An 11,619-nucleotide genomic window follows, 5' to 3' on the forward strand; every position below is an offset into this window, starting at 1 on the left:
GACACTTTGGCTCGCTTGTGCGGATCTTGGTCTTCTTCAGTGATGTCTTCATTCTCCTCCTCTTGGGGAAGAGCTACCCCCTTGCCTTTCGGTTCCTTAGACCTTTTGGAATGGGCTGACCTTCTACCACCAGCATCCACACTCTCAGCAGTGGCGACTTGCTTTCCTTCTCTCTTTTTTGCTGCCAATACTTGCTGCCTAGAAGTTCTACCCGGAGTCGATACTGAGGATAGAGACTTCCCATGTCTAGCAGTCTCTTGCCTTGCAAGCTCTTGTTTCTCAGTTTCCATCTTTTGTTGGTCCTTTCTCCCCATTTGTACCTAAAAATTTAAAACTTTGGAAAAGGATAAGCAAATAGGAGAAGAAAACTTGACAATACAATTGTGAATTCAATTCATAATGATTCAGTTATAACAAAACTATCACATTGCACACAAGATGTGATCATAAGCAAAGAGTAAGGCTTTTAAGCAAAATTTTAGCATCAAAATGAGTTCTTCAATTAGTAAGCTCTCTAATTAAGTTCTCAAACATCTTAGCTAACCAATCCTAGCCAAACTCACAAAGGATTATACCAATTCTGAAAAATCCCCAATTCTCATGAACCCTAATTTTCAAAGTTCAATTGCAACTCAAATTCACCATGTAATTATCAACCCTATATGATATAGAAGCTTTCCCTAGTCTATTTCACAAGAATCTAGCAAGAAAAAGATCAAATTTCGAGTTCAAATTTCTAGGGTTCATGAGACCTACGAAATTGAAATTATTGATACAATACCTTGCTTTGGATGAAAGGAAATGAAGATATGAAACAAGAGAATAGACTACAGAGGCGAAAGCTTGGATTTAGGAAGAAGAATGAGTTGATTTGGTGAAGAATTGAGTGAGTTATGGGATGATTTGGCTAGGGAGGTTTTGATGTTTGTGAAAGAGGAATGAGGGAAATGGGAGAGAGAGACGCGGGGTAGGGTAGTTTTAGGGGTGAAATGGGTCGGGTTTAGGGTTAGAAACCATACCTGAGCGGGTTAGACCCGAGTGATGCGGGTAGAAGGAGACACCGGGACCCGCGTTGCGCTCCCTGCGCGACAATGTCTTCGATCTTGTGTGTCGTGCACGCGGGTTGAGCACCCTGCGTGACTCCACCCCGCGTCAAGCATCGAACTTGTACGTTGTGCGCGCGGGTTGAGCACCCCGCGTGACTCCACCCCGCGTCAAGACATTCGAGAAAAATCAAATTCGTGCGAGCGGGTGAGGGAACCCGCGTCGTTCCAACCCGCGCTGAGCCATCGAGGAAGCTACGCGGGTAAGGAACCCGCGTGACGCCTACCCGCATGGGATTTCCTATTCCGACCAAGTTTGTGCGAGCGGGTAGAGGAACCCGCGTGGCTTCAACCCGCGTGAGATTCAACCCAACCTTTTTTTTTTTAGTATGTACAAGGATAGACATGGGACTTCCTCCCAAGTGAGCTTGTTTTAAGTCACTAGCTTGACTTTCCTTCCCTTTGGCTAGGCGGTGATGGGGTCGGAGAGTGAAACCGAGATTCTTTTCTCCTCTATTGTGGTTCCCATGTAGAGCTTAACTCTTTGTCCATTAACTGTAAAGTCTTCACCATTCTTATTCCATAACACAATTGCCCCATATGGTCTAACTTCTTTGATCTTGAAAGGACCGGACCATCTTGACTTGAGTTTCCCGGGAAACAACTTCAGTCTAGAGTTGTAGAGAAGCACTTGATCTCCAGCACTGAACTCTCTCTTCAAGATCTTCTTGTCATGTAAAGCTTTGGTTTTCTCCTTGTAAATCTTTGAGTTCTCAAAAGCATCCAGTCTAATCTCATCAAGCTCATTGAGTTGGAGAAATCTCTTCTCCTTGGCACTCTTGATGTCAAAGTTTAGTAACTTAACAGCCCATAATGCCTTGTATTCAAGCTCAACTGGTAGATGACAAGTCTTTCCATACACAAGGTTGAAAGGTGTGGTTCCTAAAGGGGTTTTGTAAGCTGTCCTATAAGCCCAAAGTGCATCATCTAGCTTGATAGACCAGTCTTTCCTTGTAGTCCCCACAGTTTTCTCCAAAATAGACTTAATTTCTCTGTTGGAGATCTCAACTTGACCACTTGTCTGAGGATGGTAGGGAGTTGCAACCTTATGCTTCACACCATTCTTCTTGAGAAGACTTTCAAACAGTTTGTTGATGAAGTGGGGCCTCCATCACTGATGACAGCTCCTGGAACTCCAAACCTTGGAAAGATGGTGCTTTTGAACATCTTGATCACCACTCTAGCATCATTGGTAGGACTTGCTACAGCTTCTACCCACTTGGAGACATAGTCAACAGCTACAAGAATGTATTTGTTGCCAAAAGACGATGGGAATGGTCCCATGAAATCAATACCCCACACATCAAACACCTCCACTTCTAAAATTGGGTTTTGAGGCATCTCATTCCTTTTGGTGATGTTTCCTCTTCTTTGGCATGAATCACACCTAGAGACAAAGTTTTGAGTGTCCTTGAACATATGAGGCCACCAAAACCCAGCTTGTAACACCTTTGAGACAGTCTTGAAAGTAGCGAAATGACCTCCATAAGATGATCCATGACAGTGTGTGAGAATTCCTTCGACTTCTTCTTCACCTACTACTCTTCTATAGAGTTGATCTCTACAAGGGATGTAGAGGTAAGGCTCATCCCAATAGTATCCCTTCACATCTTTGTAGAACTTCTTCTTGGCATATCCGTCAAGACCCATTGGCTCTCTTCCACAAGCTAAGTAGTTCACCAGATCAGCATACCAAGGACCTTTCTCTTCAGTTGCCTTCACCTCTTCAAGCTTCTTTCCAGTTTCACACACCGCTATCACTGCTCCAATTGCCATGATCTGTTCCTCTGGAAGCCCTTCATCAATACTGATCCCACTATCAACCTTCAGTCTAGACAAGTGATCAGCTACACCATTCTCGACTCCTGGCTTGTCTCTGATCTCAAGGTCAAACTCTTGTAGCAGCAAGATCTACCTCAACAGTTTTGGCTTAGCATCCTTCTTTGCCATGAGATGTCTCAATGCAGCATGATCAGTGTATACTATGACTTTTGACCCAACCAAGTAGCTTCTGAACTTCTCAAAGGCGTAGACAATGGCTAGCAGCTCCTTCTCAGTTGTAGCATATTTCATTTGGGCTTCATCAAGAGTTTTACTCGCATAGTAGATCACATGAGTCTTCTTGTCCGTCTTTTGACCAAGAACAGCTTCCACAACATAGTCACTAGCATCACACATGATCTCAAAGGGGAGATCCCAATCTGGTGGCTGCACAATGGGGGCACTAACCAGCTTGTCTTTCAACCTCTTGAATGCTTCCAGACATTCCCAATCAAAGTTGAATGCAGCTTCCTTGCACAAAAGCTTAGTCGTTGGCCTTGCTATCATTGAGAAGTCTTGGATAAATCTTTTGTTGAATCTGGCATGACCAAGGAAGCTTCTAATGTCTTTAACCGTCTTTGGTGGAGATAATCCAATCATCACTTTGATCTTGGCCTTGTCTACCTCAATCCCCCTTTCTGAAATCTTGTGTCCAAGCACAATCCCTTCCTTAACCATGAAGTGACATTTCTCCCAATTCAGCACAAGGTTTGTCTCTTCACATCTCTTGAGGACCCTGCTAAGATTGGACAAACAAGCAGAAAACGAAGATCCGTAGACAGAGAAGTCATCCATAAATACCTCCACAACATCCTCTATAAGATCAGAGAACATAGACATCATGCATCTTTGGAAAGTGGCTGGAGCATTACATAGCCCAAATGGCATCCTTCGATAAGCAAAGGTACCATAAGGGCATGTGAAAGTCGTTTTCTCTTGATCATTTGGATGTATGGGGATTTGGAAGAATCCTGAATACCCATCAAGAAAACAATAATAGGGATGATTTGCAAGTCTCTCTAGCATTTGATCAATGAATGGCAATGGAAAATAATTGTGGGAACCGAAATTCGCACTGTCGATTTTCGTTTAAATAAGGAAACTAGGAAAACCCTAATTTCCCAGAGGACCCGGATTTCTGCTAATTACCACACGTCAAGCAATCAGAACACGAGAATAACAACGATAAGAATAAGAAATCGAAAAAGAGAGCAAAGTAGATCTTATTCCGAATCTGCGTATGAGCGTTTACAACAAGGTATAAGCCTGGGCTCGAGAGCTGTCGGCAAGATTCCTAGTTCTAGCAACCCTAAGACGGCTAAACCTAATTGAGTCGCAGCTCGAAATAACAAAAACGGAAAATTGCCTGAATTGCTCTAAGTGCTAAGTTTGCTCTGAAAAGTCTTCTGCCATGCTCCTCGCCTAGGACTCCTTATATACTAGCTCCAAGGTCGGTTTACGCTTTTACTCTTCTGCCCTTAAGCCGTCATAGCATAAAAATGGAGATATTCCATTTTTCCCGATCTTCCAATTATCTTCAAAACTTCCGTATTTATCCGCGGAAACTTGACATTTATCCTTCCTTGTGGACCAAGCGTAAACCGTGCTGCGGTTTACGGGTTTTTGGTTAAGAAATCGTAGGATGGGCCTCGAGTCGTGTTTTAGATCCCTTTGGGCCGTCTTCCGACTCGACACGTTTACAACGAATTCTTTTTGATAAAGAACGAACTTTCCGCGGTTTCTAATCCGCGAAGTTTGATCGATGAATTTGAATAGCGGAAAACACAGACTAAGCTTGCTACGGTCTTCGGGAGATAGCATTCGAAGGTTTGACGAGAATGCATGGATTGATGTCGTATCGATGTTCGAAAGGGTTTAATCGCTACACAGCGACTGAACTTCGGCTCGAGCCCGGTTGCTACGTAGCGACCGAGCGGGACGAACGCTCGGTCACTACGTGGCGACCGAGCAGGACGAGCGCTTGGTCGCTACGTAGCGACCGAGCTTCGGCTCGAGATCGGTCGCTGAGTAGCGACCAAGCTTTGGCTCGAGCTCGGTCGCTACTCGGTCACTACGTAGCGACCGAGCGGGACGAGTGCTCGGTCGCTACATAGCGACCTAGCTTCGGCTCGAGCTCGGTCGCTACGTAGCGACCGATCGGGACGATCGCTCGGTCGCTACGAAGTGACCGAGTGGGACGAGTGCTCGGTCGCTACGTAGCGACCGAGCGGGACGATCGCTCGGTCGCTACGTAACGACCGAGCTTGGCCGAGCTCGGTCGCTATGTAGCGACCGAGCGGGATGATCGCTCGGTCGCTACGTACCGACCGAGCTTCAGCTCGAGCTCGATCGCTACGTAGCGACCGAGCGGTACAAGCGCTCGGTCGCTACGCAGCGACCGAACTTTGGCTCGAGCTCGGTCGCTACGTAGCGACCGAGTGGGATGATCGCTCGGTCGCTACGTAGCGACCGAGCTTTGGCTCTAGCTCGGTCGCTACGTAGCGACCGAGCTTGGCCGAGCTTGGTCGCTACGTAGCGACCGAGCTTTGACTCGAGCTCGGTCGCTTCGTAGCGACCGAGCTTTGGCTCGGACTTGGTTGCTACGCAGCGACCGGACAGCGTGTATCCGTGGTAATTACGCAACGGTCGAGCTTGGTTAGTTTTGTTTGAATCTTCAAGAATACTTCTTCGTAAAAACTTCGTGTTTGGTTATATTTTAGGAAAGTTACATCTTCCTTTTTACTATCTCTTTCGGAAATACGATCTCCGAGGATTTTCGGGTGGTAATTCCGTCGTAACCGTTTTTGAACCCAACAATGATCTTTTCTAGATGCTGAGTTAAGTTTTTGATAATCTATGCACATCCTATGTCCTGTTATAGTTCTTGTTGGGATTAGTTCATCCTTATCATTTTTTACCACAGTAATTCCTCCCTTCTTTGGGACAACATGCACAGGAGACACCCATTTGCTATCTGAAATAGGATATATTACTCCTGCATCTAAGAGTTTCAGAATCTCTTTCTTAACAACATTTTTCAAGTTGGGATTCAACCTTCTTTGATGTTCTATAGAAGTCATAGATTCATTCTCTAGATGTATCCTATGCATGCATAAAGAAGGTGATATCCCTTTAATATCATCTAGTGAGTAGCCTATTGCCTTTCTATACTTTTTAAGTTCATTCAAAAGTTTAGACAATTCATCTTCACTAAGCTCACTACTCACTATGACAGGGTAAGTTTCATTAGGGCCTAGGAAAGCGTACCTTACACCATGGGGAAGAGGTTTAAGCTCCACTTTTGGTGCCTTGAGTTCACTCCAATCATCCTCTTGGAGGTTCTCTTGTTGAGTGGCCGAGGAAGCATGGTGAGCCTCATATGTAAGCTCCTCATACTGACCTTCACCACTAATCCCCTTGTGAGAATCCAACATTTTCACATAGGCGTCACTTTCTTTGTTCTCAATCACTTGGACTTCTCTCTCAATTGTTAAAACATGCTGTAGAGAGTCTTCAAGTGCCAACTCTTCTAGAAGCTCATCAGCTAGAGCGTCCATTTCATCAATGTAGAAAACTTGGTTCTGGATGGTTGGCTTCTTCATCACTTCATTGATGTCAAAGTGGATAATGTTCCCTTGTCCAAGATGAAGATAAATCTTTCCTTGTCTAACATTCACAATAGCTCCTGCTGTGGCTAAGAATGGTCTTCCAAGGATCAAAGGGTCTTGGGCTTCCTCCCCCATCTCCAACACAACAAAATCAGTAGGGATCTCAAAGTTACCAACCATCAAGGGGAGGTCTTCTAAAATACCTACAGGAATCTTCACTGATCTATCAGCCAACACCAAAGAGAGTTTACACTTCTTGTATTGAGTAAATCCAAGCTTCTTTGCAATAGACAAAGGCATCAAGCTGACACTAGCCCCAAGATCGCAAAGACACCGTTCAAATACCATGGGTCCTAGAGCACAAGGTAAGGTGAAACATCCTGGATCCACTAGCTTCCTTGGAACATCTAACCTCTGGATAATGGCACTGCACTCGTGGGTAAGGATCATCATGCCCTCCATCTCTTTCTTCTTTGCAGCTACAGCATCTTTCAAGAATTTGCTGTATTGAGGAACCAGCATAAAAGCATCAATGATGGGCATTGTGATCTGAACTTCACTCATTTGTTTCTCAAAGAGTACCTTGTACTTCTCCAATAGCTGTCTTTTGAATCTTCCAGGGAATAGTAGCTTTGGCTCATAGGGAGGAGGAACAAAAGAGGAGTCCTTTGTTGGAGTAGCAGTTTCACCATGTTTCATTGTCCTCTTCTCTTCTCCAACCTTTCCTTTACCCTTAGCTTCAACAATCTTCTCTAGAATTTCTTCATCAACCTTCTCATCTACAATCACCACTTCATCATCTATGTTGATAGCTACCTCCCCACCTTGCTTTTCACCATCCTTGGTGAGAATTCTTGGAGATAACTGTTTACCACTCCGTAGGGTGATTGCTTTCATAGTTTCCTTGGGATTTTGCTCTGGCTTTCCAGGTAATGCCCCTTGTTGGCGACTTGGTTGAGAATTCATTGAAGCAAACTGGTTCTCCAAATGTCTGATCTTGTTGTTGAGCTCATTGTAGCTTCCATCAATCTTGGAGTGAATGTTCTTGAACTCATACCCCATTGTCTTCTCATTCTTTGCCTGAAAATCCAAGAGTTTCTTGAACATTGCATCCACACTTGTATCTGAAGCTAGAGTTTGGGAAGAACTTCCTTGAGCCTAAGTAGACTGGTTGTTGTTATTGTTGAAACCAGGAGGGGTGTTTTGTCTAGGTTGATAGCTCCCTTGCTGAGTGTTTTGCTTCTGTTGGTATCCTCCTTGCTGGTTGTTAGAGTAGGACCTTTGCTGGTAGTTGTTGTACTGAAAGTTAGGCTCCTTCCTGTACCAAGAACCATTGTTGTTGATGAAGCACAGCTCTTCTTGGCCTTCCAAACCATCAACCTCGTTGGTCTTGGGAAGAACCTCTTGATTAGGACCACCCACAAAGTTCATCTGCTCTTGCTTAGCTTAGTTGGAAAGAAGCAAGTCCATCTTCTCTTGCAAGGACTTGATCTCTTTCTTTTTCTGTTGATCATCACTTCTGTTGACCCTATCATGCTCCTCACTGTAAACCGAGTCACTCTTAGCCATGTTCTCTACCAGTTCCTCTGCCTCTTCCTCGGTTCTCCCCAAGAAGAAACCATTGCTGGCAGTGTCAAGCCTGTTTCTGCACTGTGGTAGAGCTCCTCTGTAGAAGGTGCTAAGCAAACTCTCCTTGCTGAAACCATGATGAGGACATTGAGACCAATAGCCCTTGAACCTCTCCCATGCTTCACTGAAACTCTCTAGACCTTTCTGTTGAAACCCAGAGATTTCGTTCCTGATCTTAGTTGTCCTTGAAGTAGAGAAGAACTTGTCTAGGAAAGCTCTCTTACGCTCTTCCCAAGTGGTGACAGTGTCACTTGGAAGAGTCTTCTCCCATTGGTGTGCCTTGTCTCCCAAAGAGAAAGGGAACAGCTTCAACTTGAAGGCATCTTCAGAAATACCATTTGTCTTGGACAAGCCACAATACTTATCAAACTTGTACAAGTGATCAAAAGGGTCTTCAGCAGCAAGACCATGATACTTGTTGTTTTCTATGGTGTTGAGCAGCCCTAACTTGATCTCGAAGTTGTTGTTCTCCACTGGTGGTGCTCTGATTCCTAACCTATGACCATTAATGTGAGGTTGATCATAGGCTCCAATGGCGCGAGCTTGGCGTGGTGGGTGTTGTGGCTGGCGCTGTGGTCGAAGGTGATCAGCTCTTGGATCAATGCCTCCTTGGGCATCACCATCTTGAGGCAGATTCTCCATATCAAACCCCAACCTTTGCAAATGAGCTTGTTGCTCTACTTCTCTTCTCTGTCTTGCAATCTCCCTCTCAAGTGCTCTAATGTCTTCAACTCTTGGAACTAGGTTTGTTGGACCTCTGCTCCTTGTGTTCATACACCTGAAATTCAAGGGAGAAAAAAGAAAGAAAAGCAATAACACAATTAAACAAAAATTGACTTAGTCTCAAGCAAATGACTAAATCTCAATGTCACAATCAACTTAGAATTTGGCAACGGCGCCAATTTGATGATAGGAATTTCAAGGCTCCTAATCAAATGTTGTAGAATAAAAGATGTCAAACCAGTTCTAAGTGATTCTAAAGCAAAGGGAATGCAAGACCATGCTTAATCTAAGTGCTATCAATTGGTGAGATGATTTTTAAGCTAGAATGATACTAAAATGCAATAAAGGACAAAGCTTTCTTTCTTATAGGATAAGAGAACTCATGGGCTAAAGGAATTGACCTTGGGTGATCAAGTTTCAATCTAAAGATGTTAACTTTCAACCAATCTATCTACCTTAGACCTAGTCACCATCCTAAACAAACTCTATCTCTAGATGAATGTTCATTTACTAAGATAACTCAAGCATCAAATCTCTTTGGTTGAATGTTATCTAAATAATCATTAATCTCAAATCTACTAGCCATCTTAGAATAATGTTAAAAGCTTAGGAGAGTTGGTTCAGACATTTCATCAAACACCTTTCAGGCATGAAATGCCTAGAGCTCAACTTTAGAGAGGCCAACTCTAGAGTTGCATTAAAAGCACTCTACTAGCAAGGAACAAGATGGATTCATACTAAAACACCTTAGATCTAGCTTAATCACCCTTAGTCTCCCTAACCCATGAATCCAAAGATGACTACTCACTACTCTTCATGATGAGCCCAAGAATCAATGATGATTTGGTGCTAATCATGATTAGTGATCCCAATAATCAAACAATCACAAAAGAAAATGATCAAGATAAGATCTTTCACCTAAAAGTTCTTTGTGATTAGATAGAGAAAACAAGATAAGATCCCCTCTTGGGATTACAAAAGTATTTATATGTCTTTGGTAAACCTAATGGTTTCCATTAAAAAGTCTAAAAAGCCCTTGAAAATATTAAAATTCGACTAAGGTAAAGTATCGACTCGGGTCGGAGCGACTGGGCATACCCCGCGTCATACAACCCGCGTCGGATGCTCGCTGATCTTCTGCTTCATGCGCGCGGGTAGTGGAACCCGCGGCCTTCGTCCCGCGTCAGACTGTCGAGGCTACTCTCTCGTCATGCGCGCGGGTAGTCGATCCCGCATGGCTCCATCCCGCGTGGCTCCGTCCCGCCTCTTCGTGACGCGGGTTGAGACGATCGACACCAACCCGCGTCATCTTCCCGCGCTGGGTTTCCGATGATTCTTCTAGCTTATGCGAGCGGGTACTCGACCCCGCGTTGCTCCAAGCCGCGTGAAGTTCTTCCCTCTGTTCTTCTCGACATCTCGACGCGGGTAAACTAACCTGCACTGGTTCTCCCCGAGTTGAACTGGTTTGAACTCGAACTAAACTTCATTTTCATATTTTCTTTAACTCCCATGCCTCTAAACACCTCCAATCACTCCATAGGTCACTCTAATACCTGATTAAGACATATGAATGCAAAATGGATCCTAAAGATGCTAAACTCTTACTCTATATGATCATTATGTACAAAATGGAATCTTAAAACAATGCAAATATGCAAGATATCAATTCGACAAAACACAATTCTCATGATCAGTAACCCTTAAATCCACTGCACAGAAACTCAACAGGTTTTTGGTTGTTTCTTATGGTCTCCACAATTATGGGATAACATTTTTAGGATTCAGCATGGTTTCTCAGGAAGAAAGCACAAGCTGAAGTTTTTTTATACATTTAATATCAAACAATCATATTCCTATCTTAAAATAAAAAATTTTGTATTTGTACATTACCAAAATCAACATCACAAATGAATTTATGCTCATAATGAATTTATCTGTAAAATCACATCAAAATATTATATTTAAAACCAAAATAGTAAATATTATATAAACTACAAAATGAAAATTAACTAAAAATATAAAAATATATATGGAAGCATGAAAACTAAAATTTTGGAAAATAGTAAACATAATATAAATATAGTCTACGAGAATACATAGATAATGTTTGTGATTTATTATTTTGTGTTTTTTTCACATTATTTAAAAAATCTAAATTATTGATAACATATAATATGTTTTGGTTATTGTTATGTTGTTGAAGTTTTATGGGTTATGATTATTTAATTATAATACTTTTATTACCACTAGATATTTTTTCAGTGCACAAATATAATAAGTGTTTATATTCAAATCCAAGTTTCCTAATTCAATTATTATTATAAAAAATATTTTGATCCAAAATCTACTTTCCATAAATAACACAATAAAACAAAAAAATTAATACATTGATTATCAATATGAATATTGGATTTTTAGAATTTATAATAATAATTTAAATTTGTATTTAATTTAATAATTTAATTTTTATAAAAATAAATATTATAATTAAAAAATTAGTATTTATATTTAGCACACACAAGGTATGGGCCATCAACTGGTTAATATTATATATACACACATAATAATTACATTTATCGTTATAATATAATATTAAAAAGTTTATAAGTAAAAAAATTGATTTATATATTTCAATAGTTTCACAAAATTATAACTTTGTTTAAACTAAATTTTTTAAAATAAAATTATGTAAAGAAAAATGTGATTCTTTTTTTATAAGAACTTTATTTTCAAAA

The 11,619-nt window shown here is 41.9% G+C and overlaps 1 non-coding gene across 1 annotated transcript; it reads left to right on the forward strand.

The window, feature by feature from the left end:
* The first annotated feature begins 8,231 nt into the window (after positions 1-8,231).
* LOC125589528 lies at positions 8,232-8,338 on the forward strand. The gene has a single exon (XR_007325709.1). It is a non-coding gene; the product is annotated as a small nucleolar RNA R71 (small nucleolar RNA).
* Positions 8,339-11,619: the final 3,281 nt, after the last annotated feature.

Source organism: Brassica napus, chromosome C6, assembly GCF_020379485.1.
Source record: "Brassica napus cultivar Da-Ae chromosome C6, Da-Ae, whole genome shotgun sequence".
NCBI classification, from domain to species: Eukaryota; Viridiplantae; Streptophyta; class Magnoliopsida; order Brassicales; family Brassicaceae; genus Brassica; species Brassica napus.